The 19481-nt window shown below is 37.9% G+C and overlaps 1 protein-coding gene across 2 annotated transcripts in view; it reads right to left on the minus strand.

Moving 5' to 3' along the window:
• Positions 1–19481, minus strand: part of LOC129725952 (nyctalopin-like) — a 296366-nt gene that overhangs the window by 62888 nt on the left and 213997 nt on the right. The window contains exon 5 of one of the 2 annotated variants that reach the window (XM_055682411.1): positions 5272–5317. The exons of the other annotated variant lie outside the window; for it this stretch is intronic. The gene's annotated coding sequence lies outside the window, so the exon portion shown is untranslated. The remainder of the gene's footprint in view (positions 1–5271; positions 5318–19481) is intronic. 2 annotated transcript variants of the gene reach the window in all.

The raw sequence follows: 19481 nt of genomic DNA on the forward strand, positions 1-19481 counted from the left end.
AAAAAGTAAAAAGTAAAAAGTAAAAAGTAAAAAGTAAAGAGTAAAAAGTAAAAAGTAAAAAGTAAAAAGTAAAAAGTAAAAAGTAAAAAGTAAAAAGTAAAAAGTAAAAAGTAAAAAGTAAAAAGTAAAAAGTAAAAAGTAAAAAGTAAAAGTAAAAAGTAAAAAGTAAAAAGTAAAAAGTAAAAAGTAAAAAGTAAAAAGTAAAAAGTAAAAAGTAAAAAGTAAAAAGTAAAAGGTAAAAAGTAAAAAGTAAAAAGTAAAAAGTAAAAAGTAAAAAGTAAAAAGTAAAAAGTAAAGAGTAAAAAGTAAAAAGTAAAAAGTAAAAACAAAAAGCAAAAAGTTAAAAGTAAAAAGTAAAAAGTAAAAAGTAAAAAGTAAAAAGTAAAAAGTAAAAAGTAAAAAGTAAAAAGTAAAAAGTAAAAAGTAAAAAGTAAAAAGTAAAAAGTAAAAAGTAAAAAGTAAAAAGTAAAAAGTAAAAAGTAAAAAGTAAAAAGAAAAAAGTAAAAAGCAAAAAGTAAAAAGTAAAAAGTAAAAAGTAAAAAGTAAAACGTAAAAAGTAAAAAGTAATAAGTAAAAAGTTAAAAGTTAAAAGTTAAAAGTAAAAGTAAAAAGAAAAAAGTTAAAAGTAAAGAGCAAAAAGTAAAAAGTAAAAAGTAAAAAGTAAAAAGTAAAAAGTAAAGAGTAAAAAGTAAAAAGTAAAGAGTACAAAGTAAAAAGTAAAAAGTAAAAAGTAAAAATCAAAAAGTAAAAAGTAAAAAGTAAAAAGTAAAAAGTAAAAAGTAAAAAATAAAAAGTAAAAAGTAAAAAGTAAAAAGTAAAAAGTAAAAAGTAAAAAGTAAAAAGTAAAAAGTAAAAAATAAAAAGTAAAAAAGTTAAAAGTAAAAAGTAAAAAGTAAAAAGTAAAAAGTAAAAAGCAAAAAGTAAAAAGTAAAAAGTAAAAAGTAAAAAGTAAAAAGTAAAAAGTAAAACGTAAAAAGTAAAAAGTAAAAAGTAAAAAGTAAAAAGTTAAAAGTTAAAAGTAAAAAGTAAAACGTAAGAAGTAAAAAGTAGAAAGTAAAAATTAAAAGGTAAAAAGTAAAAAGTAAAAAAGTAAAAAGAAAAAAGTAAGAGTAAAAAGTAAAAAGTAAAAAGTAGAAAGTAAAATGTAAAAAGTAAAAAAAAAAAGTAAAAAGTAAAAAGTAAAAAGTAAAAAGTAAAATGTAAAAAGTAAAAAGTAAAAAGTAAAAAGTAAAAAGTAAAAAGTAAAAAGTAAAAAGTAAAAAGTAAAAAGTAAAAAGTAAAAAGTAAAAAGTAAAAAGTAAAATGTAAAAAGTAAAAAGTAAAAAGTAAAAAGTAAAAAGTAAAAAGTAAAAAGTAAAAAGTAAAAAGTAAAAAGTAAAAAGTAAAAAGTAAAAAGTAAAAAGTAAAAAGTAAAAAGTAAAAAGTAAAAGTAAAAAGTAAAAAGTAAAAAGTAAAAAGTAAAAAGTAAAAAGTAAAAAGTAAAAAGTAAAAAGTAAAATGTAAAAAGTAAACAGTAAAACGTAAAAAGTAAAACGTAAAAAGTAAAAAGTAAAAAGTAAAAAGTAAAAAGTAAAAAGTTAAAAGTTAAAAGTAAAAGGTAAAAAGTAAAAAATTAAAACTAAAAAGTAAGAAGTAAAAAGTAAAAAGTAAAAAGTAAAGAGTACAAAGTAAAAAGTAAAAAATAAAAAGTAACAAGTAAAAAGTAAAAAGTAAAAAGTAAACAGTAAACAGTAAAAAAAAATTATCAGAAAACGGTAAAAAGTTTAAGGTTCAAAGTTAAATTTTTAAAGTTTAAAGTTTAAAGTTTAAAGTTTAAAGTTTAAAGTTTAAAGTTTAAAGTTTAAAGTTTAAAGTTTAAAGTTTAAAGTTTAAAGTTTAAAGTTTAAAGTTTAAAGTTTAAAGTTTAAAGTTTAAAGTTTAAAGTTTAAAGTTTAAAGTTTAAAGTTTAAAGTTTAAAGTTTAAAGTTTAAAGTTTAAAGTTTAAAGTTTAAAGTTTAAAGTTTAAAGTTTAAAGTTTAAAGTTTAAAGTTTAAAGTTTAAAGTTTAAAGTTTAAAGTTTAAAGTTTAAAGTTTAAAGTTTAAAGTTTAAAGTTTAAAGTTTAAAGTTTAAAGTTTAAAGTTTAAAGTTTAAAGTTTAAAGTTTAAAGTTTAAAGTTTAAAGTTTAAAGTTTAAAGTTTAAAGTTTAAAGTTTGAAGTTTAAAGTTTAAAGTTTAAAGTTTAAAGTTTAAAGTTTAAAGTTTAAAGTTTAAAGTTTAAAGTTTAAAGTTTAAAGTTTAAAGTTTAAAGTTTAAAGTTTAAAGTTTAAAGTTTAAAGTTTAAAGTTTAAAGTTTAAAGTTTAAAGTTTAAAGTTTAAAGTTTAAAGTTTAAAGTTTAAAGTTTAAAGTTTAAAGTTTAAAGTTTAAAGTTTAAAGTTTAAAGTTTAAAGTTTAAAGTTTAAAGTTTAAAGTTTAAAGTTTAAAGTTTAAAGTTTAAAGTTTAAAGTTTAAAGTTTAAAGAGAGTAAAGAGTAAAAAGTAAAATTTTTGTTTTTGTCATGAATAAAATATTTTCTATTGTTTCTCATTTAAGTGAAAATGAAATGCAATTTTATAAAACACATTTCATGCTTGTTTACATCTTGTAGATGATAAACGGAGTAAATTGAACTACTTGCTTCAATGCAGACGTTTCACTACTACAAGAGCATCAAGAATGCTTCATCACGCGCACTTGCTGTTAACGATTATGTTACATCTGTAGGTTTTCAATCTTTACCGTTCGGTTTTGTTTCATTTGTTTAATGTTTTTTCTTAAACTGTCGGCGACATCGCAGTATTAGCAAAAAAAAATGTATTCTAAGATCGTTACATGGCGCACCATCATTAAAACGCGTTGTCGTTGTCGTCGCTGGTGGGAGCATAGGGTCACCAGAATGCATATATGCAATCTTGTTGTTCCACTATGCGCAGTAGATGAAGTTGACATGTTCGAAGGAAGGGTGGTGTAGTAGAGTAGAGTTAAGCCGATTTAACGACATTATGCTCATGCATGATAGTTGCACAGGCAGTAGTAAATGGCAGTATAGATGCAAGTGTTCAGTCTGTTTACTCTACGTACATCATCCAGCACTACGAACCGCTGGTTGTCGCCAACGTTGTCTCCAAGAGTGAAGAAGAGCATGTCAATCCAGCGTGTTAACAATTTGCAAAGCTAGGGATGCTGTGATTTGTATTTTGAAATTAAAGGGTTATCACAAAATTGTAGAAAGAATTGTAATAGAAGTTCAATTTTCTATTAGTTATTTCTAGAGCCATTTGCACTGCAAAGCAGCATCTTTCAGCTTCGTTGTAGACAAGTAAAAATGTCAATCTTTCATCGCACACAAAAGTGAAGTGACAGTTTGAAGCGAGGAATGCAATCAGTTGCATGCACAAATGCATGTTTCGCCACGTATCATTGCTGACAAGTAGAACATCATGTCGGTATGGTTCTAATTTTACCTTCAATCCGAATTATAGGCCACATAAGTGGGTAAGGGTAATCTGTACCCAACAAAACGCGAGAAGATTTTCGCTCGTGAAACCACAAACATGGAACGATTCGTTTAGCGTCTGAGCATGGGTCAGGGTCATAAATAATTTCAAATGAAACATATGAGGAAAACGGCAACGAAGTCCTTTAAAGCTTACATTTTGACCGAGTACGAAGAAATATGGAGCAAACGAGTGAGTATTTCTATATTTATATAAAAAATGGCATCGCAAGCAGTTGCCAAATTTGAAGCACTTTGGAACCGCAATCCCTATTCAGGAAGTAATCGAGGTGCAAACTGCAGTCTCGAGAGCAGTTTTACACCTCTTCTGCTGCTTCTGTACATATTTAGGTGCAGCATTAATATTCATCACTGGCAGTCTCATAAATAAGTACGTGAGATGTTTATGAGAAAGTGCAGAACCGAACGTTCGAAAAATCGGCTACCTCAGATGCTCTGTATTAGTGCAATCCGCGCACGGAATCGGAAAAGTGAAAAACGATGCGACAGTTATTGCTAAAGTTGCCTGCCGTTCCGATTGGAAACCGAATCGCAATCTTGAACTCAACGTTCACGGTGATATGGGTGATAATAGGATTAACTTGAAAAAGTTGAATGATAATTTATTTTATTTCTTTTTTTGTGATTGTAGACATAGTAAACTGTAAATAATGTTGTTTTTCTTTTCAAAAAAAATTTTGAAAAATGGTACGAATTTACAAATTTCATAATCACGAAATTTTTTTAACTAAACAATTTTTGGAAAAGTTCCACGATCTTCGAATCGGCATTTCTGCAACTGTTGCAACACCACCACGTATCTCATAATTTAGAGCCTGGCACACGACGCAGTGGTTGAAGGCATGTGTGCAGGTTCACGCCAACAAGAGACCACCGCGCGAGAAAAGGAAAGATATTTTTACTTCTCCTTGGAAGTCTGGCTTTATTTCCCAGAACAGGAGTGCCACTTGGCGTCGTCATCTTCGTCGTCGTCGTCGTCGTCGTCGTCGGAGGTGAATTTACTTCCAGTGCTGTTGAAGCGCTACCGGCTCTAAGAGTAGGTTTCGTCTGGGAGCAAAATCCAGTTGAATTTTCCGCATTCAGTCTGCATATACGCGGCTGGAGTAAACCGCCGGATTTGGTGCTTACCAAGGACTGCAGAATGTAGAGAGGGATATTTAACATTCCTTGCAAGCATTCCCAGAAACCACGTCGCGACATTCTTCAAAAATTGTTATGGTTGGCGGATGCAGACGGACTGTGAGGAGAATGGGAACGAGGATTACTCGCTACTGCTCAGCAATTGATTCGCAATCGGGCATAGAATGTTTGTTTAAACTTTGCAACAATTCGGGAATGAGTGGGTAACTATTCGCTTTACGTTTTGATGCAGAGCTGAATATGAAGCAGAAATGATGGTTAACGAAACCAGGCAAATTTCATCTACCTCCCACTCGCTAGTTGAAATAGAATTTGTGTAGCAAACATACGAATCATAAACAAAAATTCATGAGCTTAAATTTTCTTTTTCGTGTTTATCCAAAAACGGCTACAAATTTCTTTCCCTTTGATTCAAGGATCAATACCTGACTTTCTGGCTCAAATTTCTGGCTGATTCTTGAAAAAAAGTGCATCCAGTATTGAATTTGTATAATGAAAAACTTATCTTATTTTGTAGTTTGCATAAAAAGTTTCATTGAAATCGAAGAAGTCAGTTCAATGGGGAAAAGATTTTATAAAATTAATCATTTATACTTACAGAGCCAAGTGCAAATCATGCAAACAATGAGGAACTTGTAACCAACCTGAAAAAAAAAGATAAATTCAGTGAATAAAATACTTATTGATGAGAAAAACAATTTGACGAAATTGGGAGGTTCAAATCTTAATTAAAACAGGTTAAAAAATGTACTAGTCCGCACGAATTGTGTCGGAAATCTTTCATTTAAACCAAAATTTTTTCAAAATGTCTAATTTGACATAATAATCCGTGGCAAGGGCAAAGTTATTAATGCACTTTTCAACTCAGGATTCTTTAATTTTCCCACAGGTCATAGAATAAAGGATGCCTAGTTGTGTTAAATGTGTTATTGATTTTTTTGTAGAACATATGTTAAAAATTGCCAAAGGAAAAAGCTTTTGCTCATTTTGTTAGCTCTGATACCAGGTGAGAAAAGGCACGAACTCGTTTCGAGTAAATTTGGTATCTGGTCTCACTTGAAGTTTCTGTTTTCTTGAATAGAATTACATTCTCTTCAAAAGATTCTGTTTCATTTTAAACAGAATAATCAAGTAAAAGAACATAAATTGAAAAAAAAAAGTTTTTTTTTGCAGATATTGTACCCAATTCCGAAGGATTGTATACGGATCTGTATTTCCTCGTATCTCTGCTGTAAAGTATGCCGTAATACACACAGGATATCCAAGGAATATTTAACACCTCACCAGTTTCCCAAGCTCTCAGTAGCACGACACAACAAGATGAAAAGTAAATCTGCTTTGATCCGGTGTGTTTTCCAAAATAATAGCGAACAGTTGCAGCGAATGACTGTAAAGACTATTCAACCTCTCAGTCGTTATTCTACCTCATTAAAAACGAACATGTACCGGCCGAGATTGATGCTTAGTTAGAAAACTGTAAATAATTTTAATTGCCCGTAAAATAAACACAAGCCGCACAGTAACGGAACGACTGTTATTGTCCTATAATACCGAGAAAAACCACAATTTGGTGCCATCTTTGCACAGTGGGAAACGAAATTCGCAATTTGTCAAAAAATTTCATGGGTAAATCCATATTTCAACCGCCTTATCGCTCACTATGCCAGTGATGTTGCTTTAGGATTCATGCTGCAATGGTTTAGTATATTCAAAATTGTACAACAAAGCCAGCCAGCCAGCCTGTGTGCGACAAAGCAAAAACCATTTTCAGCCAGCCAAAATCCCTCGGGATAGTATTTCAAATCCGCTAGACAGCCGGCTGGCAGAGCGTCGTCGTGCGTTTCGGACAGATGTTTTGTACGATGGCAGACAGTCGCCAACCGCTTAGTATGTTATTTATATGCACTGTTTTAGTTTCTTTTTGGCAGTACACACTAGACTCCAGCAGGCAGGTTTCCTGCTTTGCTGCAACAAGTATTCCTGCGAGGAAAAGGGGGTACGGTGACAACGTACCGAAGTACTTACTACATTACTACCTATAGACCCGGATGGTTCTAAAATTATACGTCTCGAGACAGCCACACGTCTGGCGAAACTCCGGTTGTAAATAGTTAAGCTATTTGTTTTGCGTCCGAAGCAGCCAACGTCGTACGTGAAGTCTTAAATTAGCGTTAGTTGTAAAATTTCTACGATACGGTAGTATTTCGGTGAAGCACTAGGGCACAATAATAAACGAAGTCTCGTCTGATTGAATATTTCTAATAGGGATACTATACAGACACGGATGATAGTTTTTATGTACATTGAGGCTCTTCATTGGTGGTCGACGAGCTACGAGTTTTGATTTTGTTTTTTTTTTTTTAAATGTACTGTGTAGAGGAAAATTAATATTTTTCAAAATAACGATAAACTGCATGTTGCATAATGTCCAGATCTCTAGTCGAAATATTGCCCATACTTGTGACATGATTAATGTTTTTTTTTTTCAATAGTAAACTAACGAGATGTTTAGGTAAAATGCACACGCAAGTTAGATGGTGCGAAACCAGTACAAAATTGTGCGTTTTAGCGCAAGTGTTGATGTAGTTTGGAGCAAGTACAATGATAGCGTGTTGGGCTTAACGCAAATCATGCTCTAGTATTTTTTCAATGTATTTGGCTGGTCCAAACTACTACACTTAAAAACTTTCCACTCGTTATAGTATCGTCATGTTGATTTGTACTGGTATTGCTAATGTTTTTCAGAAGGTTGCTCTTGCTGAAACAGTGTAACCAGCAATCAATACTGATAATATGGGTACTGACTAGATTTGGAAAAAAAAATTAACTGATCGGTTCACTTTCATGAATCCGGTCATTTAAAAACATCATTGAATCATTACCAATTGAAAAGACATTAAGTTTGTTGAAAACATTTTGCATTTGATTCCACGTAACTGGCACCAGAGTCAGTAAGTTGTGTGAGGGAACATGAATCGCTGAAGGTTGTTTTGGCTGCAGAGCAGCGATGGAAATGAGATGATCGCTTTTTGGATATCCAATTTCTACAGGACTTCTTCGGCAGTTGCAAATTTCTCCGAATAGATCCGAATCCGTACAAAATTGTTGAAAGCAGTTACGTCCGTGAAGATGTAGCGATACTGTTATTTTAAAGCTGTCAATGGTCTAAGATGGTCAACATGCGGTAGGTCTTCTTTGAAAATATGCATTCTTGTTTCCCGTTTTTCCTGTTGCTAAGATAAGGATGCAAAAATAGTGTTTTAGGTGGGATTGGGCGCTTCTGTCCGAATCCGAAGACTGCGTCCTTCGTGAGCAGGTCGGTGAGTGGCGTCACCAGAGTTGAATAATTGGATTACCTTGAAGTTCTTCGGGCCCGGAAAGTTCTTTACCGCCGTTGTTTCGTTCGTTGAAGGCCTGATTTCTTCTCTGCAATCTCGTACCCCAAGTACTCGACAATCCGCCGACATTTCTGCCACTTGATCCTCAGCTTGATCAATCCGAATGGTGTTACTAGGAATTTTTTTTGGCCGGAAAGTGTGATGAAAACAAAGTATTAGGTAGAGAAAACCTTAGCTTCGTCTATTACGTCTTCGATCAAAGGAAGTGGAAAATGATCACGTTCCCAAGTAACACACGTTGTTGTAGAACAGTTGAGATAACTCCTCTAATAACACCTTCAGTTATAAATTTCAGTTGATATTACCTTTTCCTCGACATCTCTATCACCAGAAAAGCGCAAGAATTGAACTACTGGGTATAACAAGTTCTGGTGCTATATGAAGTATTATATAACTTCATGAAAGCAAGCCAACTTGTTGGATTGGAGCTGCAAAATACATCGCAAGTACCAATACGGTAAGAAAACGTTCAAAACAGGTTATTTTTAAGTTGTAATTGCAAACTAATCAAAACATCGTTGCCACAAGCATAGAACTTCAAAATAAAAATATTGTAGAACGGCGCAGAATTAATATTAGGAACAATAAAAAAATAGTGATTATGGCGTTTCGAATAATCAACCTTTCGATGCTTGTAATACAAAGTTCTGCGTGCGCGTCAAATTTCATGGTGAAACATTGTGTTTTACTTCTGAAAAAATCATGCGCCATTCATTGGATACCGTTTTCTATTTATCAATCAGTGTAAAAAAGATTATGCATTACAGAATGTTCGCTGATTTATTTAATTGCGCAGAGTCAATTAAGACCACCACCGCATGGGCTTAGTTCGTAAACAACTATCTAGCATCTCTTTCTTACATGCGTAGTGAATCGCAATGTCGTTTCTTTTCTCTTGGGTAGATCTGCACTGACCCAGTGGAATGAAGAAATACGCGCATTCGTGGGTCAGAATCCGCCACAACAAAGCACATGCGCAAATGCGTTGCTATGACAACATTTACCCAGCGCATGCGCATAAGTGCGACAAGATCGACAATCGTGTCGTCAATGGCACTTCCAATTAATTTTATATTGGTTATTAAAAGCAATGTACAAGCTTTCAAAATGAATTGTTTCTGTAGCTTGCATATTAAAATTGTTTTCGCATAGTTTCAACGTTTCAACGGCTTAAAATATAACAAAACTAGAAAACATTGTTAGATATACGGTAACAAAAAATGAAGTGATATTGGTTGCACTGCAAGCGTTTTTTTATCTTTTCATGGCACATTTTTACCCACCTCGAATAGTTTCATTGAAATCGTTCAAATATTTTAATAACAATTTGATCAAGTAATTTTGCGTTGGCTGCTGAATACTAAGATCAATCTTATGAAAAGCACTTCGTAGGTACGCAGTATTATTATTAGGCGTGTAATATTGAACAGGCGCGGCTGCCCCGGCATTTTATACACAGTTTTTCTAATAGCACAAACATCTGGAAGATAACTTGAAAACAAGTGCCATTCATGTAATAGTTATTGTTCGTTTAACCCATGCTATTGAAAAACATCTCCAAAACCAGGAAAAAAACGAGCTTGTTTTCGAAATGTGGTTGAATCACTGATGAAAACAACTTCTCGTGAATGATGTATTTAAGTTGTTTTCTGTGCAGTTTTGAAAACATCATAAACACAAGTTACGGACAAGCAGCGGCAGTTTATATTCAATAATCTATGAGACACAATTATGCTATAATATAACATCTCGAGAACAAGAATATAACAACACAAGTTTTCAATTGCGCTTATAGTACTCTTATATGACTACTGACATTGTAAATTCTTTTCTCACATGTTTCGTGTGTTACTTGGGTTATCACTTCATTGAAACACCTATAGTCTAAACACAATCTCCTTGTACCGTCTTTTTTGTGAGCAAGCGTAATCTAGCTACTGTAATCAGGAAAACTTGATTGGATTAATCCTGCTCCCAATTACTGATCAACTTGGTTATGTACAATCTTTTTTTTTCTAATGGCGCCAACCGTCGGAGGAGTTGCTGAATTGAGGTCTCATCCTTAAAATCAATTTCCAGTTTGACCTCCGATGTGCATGGTTCACGGGAATTGTAGCCAGCAGGCTTGTGAACGGCCAACAATTTCATTTGATTTCGCTTCCTTTATGTGCGTCACAGCAGACCTTCACTCATAAATGTAGAACAACCGTCGCTTCTCACACAAAGAACGGACGGTCAATTGACACTCGCGCAACGAACGATTTTATTTGGTTTTTTGACGTGGGACTACGTCTTTGTTTACTATACTGGGATGCATTCTGTAAAATTGGAAATCAAACTGGCAAATGTTGCGTCAGATATCAAAACGTTAATAACAGTATAACCACATGATGGATAACAATAACCAATATATTGTTGGATAGATAAAATGTATAACAGTTTTGTAATATGCTAGTTATCACTTTAATTTCATTGCTAAGCGCTGCTCTCAATTTAATTTGACGAAAGTTTCAATAACAAATTTACGCGAATAATGAACCATTTACATGCGAGCATTCGTTACACAGACGACGTGAATGGACACCATCCGTTCCCTATGATATTCTCTGTATCAATATCGAAATAAAAATGGGCAGAGTCTCCCCGTCCCAATAGGTCAATTTGTTTTTGCTTCCATGAGCTAAGACTAATATGATGTCTCAGAGGTAAAAGTTTTCCGAAAAGTTTGAAACAATCCCCATTCTTGAACAATTTCTAAACCTGCTTTCAGAACCTAATAAAAACTGATGAATCGAAAGAAAACATATCGGTAAAAGCAACAGTACCAGTGGAGTGAAGAGCCGCATCTCGTCGTTTATAATTGCAGCGGTACTCTTCTATTCGTACATTTTAGCGGTACACTTCTATTCGTACTGCAGCGCTATTATTCGTACTGCAGCGGTACTATTTGTATTGCAGTGGTACACTTTTGTTCGTACATTTCTATTCGTGTACAATCGATAAAAAACTGCAATGCTGTTATTGTAGTGATTGAAAGTTAATATCATATATATGATTACCATAAATCACTCAACAAGAATTGTAAGATTTTGCAACGGATCTTCATTAAATTTTATCTTCGATATTCACTAAATAATCGTGACCGGATAGTATCGAAAGAGTCAATTCCCAAATAAACACATTTATAAAAGAGTAAGAGCCTACGAAGGCTTGTGAATTTTTGGATTATTTACTAAGACTCATTCAGTCATTCGGAATCTCTTTTTACATTTCAAAATTGTTAGATGATATTTAATTATTCTAAGCTTTACCATAATAAACGTATATTAACTGTCTTTGTATTGCAGCGATTGTAGTTGTAGGCAAATGAAAAAAATTGTCAAGCAAAAAACAAAAACGGAATTGTTGATTGCTACGATTTTTGCTGGATCTTGTTAATGATTTTGTTTAACATATCTTGTGAGGGGCTTCCATATTATTTTGAAAGTAAAATCTATATTATAGATTTGATTTAATCAGAGTTAAATAAGACAAAACCATTCATTATAATAACGTAAGTGTTACTGGATTTGATTTTTGAGGATTTAAAGTTTTATTCTGACTTTGACGCATTACGAGAAATTCTTGGTGCTTCTTGAACAAGCACGATATGCTTGTGCTTTATCAAATACATGTTGTTTGCCCAAAAAAATACTACAGGCATAATATCGTCAGATATGAACGATATTCTTTCAAGTGTTGTGTTGATTTCCAGGGGAGGCTGAAAATAAAAATACGTACAATCGCTGAGCAAACACATTGATTCTGTCTCGGACTCTGTATATTTTGTAACAAAAAATCCCCTAATTACAGTGTTTAGTCCAACGCCACCATTTCATACAACCCTAGGGCTGTATACCTTGTAGTATTTCTTTATATTTCGTAATACTTATTTTGAGAAATATTATTTCAGGATCAATCATATAAATAATTTCCAAAATCTCCGCAAATAACGTGCGTAGCTCTCATTTCTATAAAAAAAAAACATTGAAATACATTTTCGAAAAAAAAACGTTGTGGTGGCGTGCACTCATTTGACATGTTTGTTCAAGAATGTATTTAGACAGCAAGCCTTACACCGTCAGAAGAAAAAGAAGACGATTACCGCAGTGTAAATTTGTTCTACTGTGACCATTTACAAGCCTGGTGGCCTGCGAAAATGATTTGAGCTTCGTCCCGTTTAACTGCGTTAGGATTCAAATAGTGAGTTGACAACCTGGAAGGAGCGTCAAACTCAGCTCTGATCCTGCTTCTACCCATGCTGAGCAACCTTAAGCTGGACAGCTAAAGCCCTTGGTCTCCCCGGGACCGCCGTTAGGCATTACTTCAGGGAGAGGGCCAGTCGTGCATTTTAGCACTTACCTCTACGGGTAGCAGAGCAACCTATTCAGGCCAGTTAGTTAACTGCTAACTAACTGGGGCACGATGATGGTTTCCCGTCGATTGCTGCCCTGCAAAATATTAACGATCTGTGATGCGACCTTGATGACCGCATTCCAGATTTCTCTATTCTTGCACATCCTACGCACAATATTCTCTGGCGTGGTGTCCGTCCCACTCATTGCCAGCATTTCGTACCTTATCCGCTCGAAACACGGACATGTGAAGAACACATGCTCCGCGTTTTCTTCCGCACCCGTACATGCGGGGCACATAGGGGACTCGGCGTACCCGAACCTATGCAGGTACTGCCTAAAGCAGCCATAGCCTGACAAGATCTGTGTCAGATGGAAGGTTACTTCCCCATGGCGCCTATTAATCCAGCATGCTAACTCTGGAATGAGTCGGTGTGTCCATCTACCTTTTGTAGTGTTGGACCACCCCCGCTGCCACCTGGCCATTGAAGATGACCGTATGGTGTTGCGTATACCCTGCTGATGGGCATCATGCCAGCCAAGACGCAAACCGCCTCGTACGACACTGTTCGGTATGCGCACGCGACCCTTAGGCACATTAGCCTGTACGTACTCTCGAGCTTGCCACGATGGCACGAGGTACCCAAAACCTTGGACCACACTGACCCTCCATACCTGAGTATGGACGTGTTCACGCTAGCAAGGATTTTGCGCCTGCTGCTACGGACCGCCGAGCTGTTTGCCATCATGCGAGATAGCGCCGCCACAGCCATGGAAGCTTTCTTGCAGGTATAATCGACGTGGCTCCCGAACGTGAGCTTGTCGTCGATCATAACCCCCAAAAGCTTCAAGGAGCGTTTTGAGGCTTTAGTGCAGTACCAGCACTGATCGTTGCCTCCTGCTCCGACTCTCTGTTATTTACAACAATAACCTCTGTCTTATGGTGCGCTAGCTCCAGTTTCCTGGAGTGCATCCAGTCTACCACTACGCGTATGGACAGCGCGGCCTTTAACTCCACCTCGCTAATTGACTGGCCATAGACCTCAAGAGTTATATCGTCGGCGAAGCCCACAATCACCACTTCTGGAGGGAGTGTTAGTTTTAACACGTCGTCATACATGGCATTCCACAATACTGGATTCAGGATGGAACCTTGCGGAACACCTGCGGTAACTGGGACGCTTTTCTGACCCTCGTTTGTGTTGTACACTAGCACTCGATTCTGAAAGTAGTTACCCAGAATCTTGTACAACGGCGTTGGCACTCTGAGGCTCTGTAGCGCTAAGGCTATGAGTCCCAGCTGACACTGTTAAACGCGTTCTTCACGTCGAGCGTGATGATCGCGCAATAGCGAATGCCCTTTCTTTTACGTTGGACTGCAATCTCAGCCGTTCTAGTGACGGAGAGAATTGCATCCACCGTGGACCTACCTTTTCGAAAAGCGAACTGGTTGCTTGACAGACCGTTTTCACTTTCTGTATATTTCACCAGCCTATTGAGGATTACCCTCTCAAGCACCTTGCCCGCCGTGTCCAGCAGGCAGATTGGTCTGTATGCCGATGGGTCACCTGGTGGTTTCCCGATCTTCAGCAACAGCACCAGCCTCTGGCGCTTCCACACGTCCGGGAAGAGGCAGTCGTCAACGCATTTCTGCATGACCACCTTGAACAACCCGGGGGTTTCTTTAATGGCCGTCTTGATGGCCAAGTTCGGGATTCCATCTGGTCCCGGTGCCTTGCCTATCTTTAGGGAGTTTGTGATCTTGATCAATTCATCGTCTGTCACTCTTACCGCATCGTCTGCCTCTGCACGACTGCCGTCACTCACTGTTGGTGGTGACTAGTCAGCCGGAGGCCAGGGACTTGGTTCGTGGCTGGGAAAGGGATCCTGAATAATCGTTGCTAGCATCGCTGGTGATTGTTCAGCCGGGGCTAGCTCACCTGTAGTCTTGGTCATAACGATTTTGTAGGCGTCACCCCACGGGTTCAAATTGGCACTGGCGCATAGTCGTTCGAAGCAGGCTCGTTTACTGGCTCTGATTGCGCTCTTAAGCGTTGTCTTAGCGGATCTGAATGCGGTACCGCGTTCCTCTCTTTGCTCGTCAGAACGCGCACGTTGCATCCTCCGTCTTGCACGGAGGCATGCACTGCGTAGGCCTGCTATCGTTTCGCTCCACCAGTATGTCGGTGGTCTACCCTCTCTAGGCGGACGAGACCTAGGCATCGTGGCGTCACACGCCCATGACACATCGAATTCAGATGGTCCGCACCCGGGTGAAATTCACCCCCTTCGTGCTTCCATTTAATGGCCTGCCCAAAAACATCTGCATCGAAATGCAATGTTTTCCAGCCGTAGAAGGATGAAATATTGGCCCTACTCGCTGCTTGCTTCTGCACGCCTACCTCATACCGGATCGATTGGTGATCGCTATTCGTGTAGCTGTCATCTACCCTCCAGTTCGTGATCAGTACCGGGCTGCAGAACGTCACATCGATAATCGATTCCGCACCATTCCTGCTGTAGGTGCATTTCGTGCCAACGTTAGCCAAGTCTATGTTGAGCTTTGCCAAAGCTTCCAACAAGATCTGTCCCCTCTGGTTCGTACAGCGACTTCCCCACTCGACAGCCCAAACGTAGAAGTCACCCGCAACCACCAACGGCCATAGGCCCGTCAGTTCCACGGTTGCTTGATCGACCATCTGTGTGAACGTTTCGGTAGACCAACTTGGCGGAGCATAGCATGCTCAGCTCTGGTCCTCACAAGTTTCTATCTCACACCTCCACCAGTCATACGATCTGGATGACATGGAAACAACTGGTTTGTGTATTCTGGGCAATGTTGTCATCGGACGATAGCTAAGTGAGAAGGTCACCCCGAGCCTCTGCTCACCAAGATCGTGCGGCTAAAACCAGCGTCTGTTCTTCATGTTAGGGCCGACTGATCAACGTCCTGGAGCCAGTGTGGGACTTTAAATAGTACTGTCACGATGATCTTCCCGCGAGTAATGTAAGAGCAAGTAATGTTACTACGGACCAGAACAATCAGCGTAGAACCAGGCAGCGAAAACAGGCTAACGATTGGAATCTTGGATCATGGAACTGCAAGTCTCTTAATTTTTTGGGATGTACTCGCATTCATTCAGACTTTCCGCAAGTTCGACATTGTAACGCTGCAGTAGGTATGCTTTCCAGCATACCTCATACGTCTCATACGCTCAGGTTAAGACGGGGGCCTAGCGTGGTTGGTAACGTCTCCGCCAATCACGCTCGACGCCTGGTCTCGAATCCCAACGCCGCAATAGGTGTCGATGGTTGTGGGGTGGCGTGATCCACTCACAACCAACCCAACAGGTCTAGATTCAATTCTAGCCGACACCGGAAGATTTTCTGAGGCGAATAATCTCTGGTATCACGCCTTCCATCGCATGAGGAAGTAAAGCCGTTGGCGCCGGTCCGTTAATCAACGGGTCGTAAGTTAGGGTCCTGGGTGGAGTCGCCTCCCTGGGCGTCGGTAATTGGCACAACAAAAGTAGCGGAAATAGACCGACGGAAAATAAGCGAGAATAAAAAAAACGCTCAGGTTAGCCAGGAGGCGGAATTCAGACCGGTTATTGTAAAGTTCTGCGCATACCGGCTCACGAACGAAAAAGGCCTTTGACTCGTTTTTTTCGCCGCCACTAAAAACATGGCCATATGTAGTACTTACACCCAGCATAGCCTCCCATTTCGGTACACCTGGAGATCACCACAACAGACTGGAGCACAAATCGACCACTTTGTGATGAACGGAAGGCACTTCTCGAAAATTACGGAAGGCACTTCTCAAATATTGACGTCCGGACCTATTGTGGTGCAAAGCGCAAATGATTTGACCACTATATCCCGATGGTCAAAATGCGCCAAAGACCTTCGAGTTAAACTCCCCGAAGTCGCTACTGAGTAGTGCAAAGCTTTGAGGCAGCGTTGCCGGATGAGAGATAGCTCACCGACGCCTTCCTGGAGGACTGCTGGAGTACTGTGAAGCAACTAATAACAACGCAGCGGCAGGTGCTGTTGGATTCGTCGAGAGGAATCGACGTAACGGCTACTTCGACAAGGAGTGTCAAACGATTCTAGACGAGAAGAATGCACCGCGGGCATTAAAAGCGCCACCTAGAAGCGCTTCATCGTTCTCAAGAAACACGTAGGTTCTACAAGAAACTGCACGCATTCCGCATAGGCTTTGTGCCGCGAGCTGAAATGTGTCAGAATAAAAAAGATGGAATCTTGACGGATAAATGTGAGGCGATTGTCAGGTTAAGCAGCACTACAATAAACACCTGAATAGTGTAGAGGCAGAGGACCAAGACGATAGGAGGAACGAATTCGTCAGCACAGCGGATGAAGGAGACATACCGCCCCCACGATAAGTGAAGTTAAGGATGCTATCAAGCAGCTCAAGAACAACAAATCAGCTGGAAAGGGTGGCATCGCAGTGGAGCTTATCAAGTTGGGCCCATAAAGGTTTACTTCCTGTTTCAATCAGCTGATAGGCACGATCTGGGATACAGAACAGATACCGGGCGAATGGAAGGAGTGAGTGATATGAACAATAAATATAAAGGGCGAAAAGTTGGAATGTGGGAACTACCGAGCGATAACGTTTCTCAACGCAGCCTTCAAAGTGCTTTCCCAGATAATCTTTCACCGCCTCTCACCGCTAGCACAAAGGTTTGTGGGTGATCGACAACGGACCAAATTTTTACGCTGCGGCAGATTCTCCAAAGGTGTAGCAATACCAAGTCCCCGCGCATCACCTTTTCATCGATTTCTAAACCACTTACTACAGTATCCACGACCGTGTAGGGATATGCACGCAAAAGTTCAAGCTTTAATCATCCAATGTGTCCTTTCAATTCGCACAGAATTTGCTCTGACTTCGCACAACCAATGCGTGATACGCATAACGCAAACGTTGTATAAGGAATACACAAAAATCGTAATGTCTCGGTAAACTTCGGCTTCGGGCGAACGATCAGTTTCGAGGCGCTCAAAAAACCGTTCTTTACTTTCGCGAGCCGGTGCATACCAACGGCTCGTGCATCCCTAAAAATCGTCAGCAACCAAAACAGCCAATGGCGAGCCTTGTTGCCGCGGAAGTTATTGACGCTGGTGCCAGTAACGCAGAACCGAATGCATGTGAATGAAACCAGAGTCATAATTAAATGCAAAATGTTTTGGACAAATCTCATGCTTTTGTTTATTGTTAATGATTGAATGATGTTTTCAAATGACCTGATTCATGAAAGTGAATCGATCAGACAATAATTTCTTCAATGGAGTCAGTACCCAACTTATCAGTATTGATTGCTGGTTGCACTGTTTTAACGATGCCAACCTTCTGAACATCGGCTGATGCTTTATAAGTGTAGTGGTTCGGAGCTGCGCAACACAATCAAAATACGCTAGAGCATCAAATGCGTTATGCCTAACGCACATGCGTTGTACTGGTTCCAATTTTAATCAGTAAATGCGCTAATTTCGCTCATAAATGATCTGGTTACGCACACTCCAACTTTTGCGTGTTGAAACTTATAGAGGGAAACGGCGAAGGACGTTCCAGGACACGGTTATATGGGAAAAAAGCGATGATGTTATTTTTTCGTTCCCATGCACTTTTCGTGTTCCTTGTGGGTCCTATAACAACTGTGTAACTTTTCAGATCGATCGGTGAAACGCCCGATTTGCGCCCGATTTTTACAGCTTCCATACGATTTTATATGGGAAAAACCACTTTTTCAAAACTTTTTTAATATAGATGTCAAGTTGGCTTCTAAAATTATATCAATACATGATATTTATAGGAAATTTTCCTGGGAAAAGCTCTTCTGAAGATCGTAAGGCGCTACGATGCTTGTAGAAACAGCTATTCACCCCAAACTGATCGAATGTGTGACGAACGGCTCACCATTGAATTTTACTAGCAATACTGGTGCAGCATGCTGCTGTTGCAAATTTAACCATGTGATGAGAAATGATATCGCTCAAACTAATCTTGGAGGCTTCCCCGAATATACTATGAGCAAAAATCACACTTTGAAAATTAATTCCACGCGAAATTATTTCTCATACTTAAGAGCCAGTTCGCGAGAGGCGCAACCGCATGTTGTTTTGATGTTCTCCGATTGGGCTGAAATTTTTAGCATTTGTTTGTCTATTCAAGGTAGGAAGTTTTGCAAAATTTCAATTTTTTTCATTGAGGTTAAGTGGGGTAAAACGGCCATTGAAAATGGTATGTCCAAAATCGTCCAAATTCTAAAAAGTGCAATAACTCCTGCTAGACTTGATGGATTTTTCTAAAAATTGGTGGTATTATTCTACACTAAATGTACTTCAAAACGCATGGTAACAATATAGGATAAAGAGGTAAATTGACGAAAAAAACGCATTTTTCTTTTAAAAATTGTCAATTTTTAGGGTCATCCTACTCTTTTCAACATCGCTAGAAAAAATATCTGAATATGGCGTTTTGTAGAGCAACTCAAGAGCTTTGATGTCATGTATAAGCCAAGTGTGCCAAATGGGAAAAAACCGCCCTAGAAGGTTTTTTTCAAAAAACTGTCAAAATCACTAGAATCACTTTAGTTCCTGCTAGACTTAAAAGATTTTACTAAAAATTTGGATTATCACTGTACCTTACCAGAACTACCTACTTTACCAGAAGATACGCAATTTGGGGTAAAACGTTCCTTGAAGATTTTATTTTCTAAAAATGCCGTCAAAATCACCAAAACTGCAATAACTCGGGTTAGACTTGATAAATTTACTGAAATTTTAGATTATAACTCTAGTTAGATACGAACTTGAGGGTAAGATGACAAAAATGGCAAATAGATTTACATGACGAAAAAAAATATTTTTCTTGGAAATTACTTGGCGAATTTCAGGGTGCTATTTCCTCAACAAAAAACAGTCCAAAACCCGAAGTTAGCATTTTATAAAACAACTGAAGAGCTTTTATTTGATATCAATTCCAG

The sequence above is a fragment of the Wyeomyia smithii genome, chromosome 2, assembly GCF_029784165.1.
Source record: "Wyeomyia smithii strain HCP4-BCI-WySm-NY-G18 chromosome 2, ASM2978416v1, whole genome shotgun sequence".
NCBI classification, from domain to species: Eukaryota; Metazoa; Arthropoda; class Insecta; order Diptera; family Culicidae; genus Wyeomyia; species Wyeomyia smithii.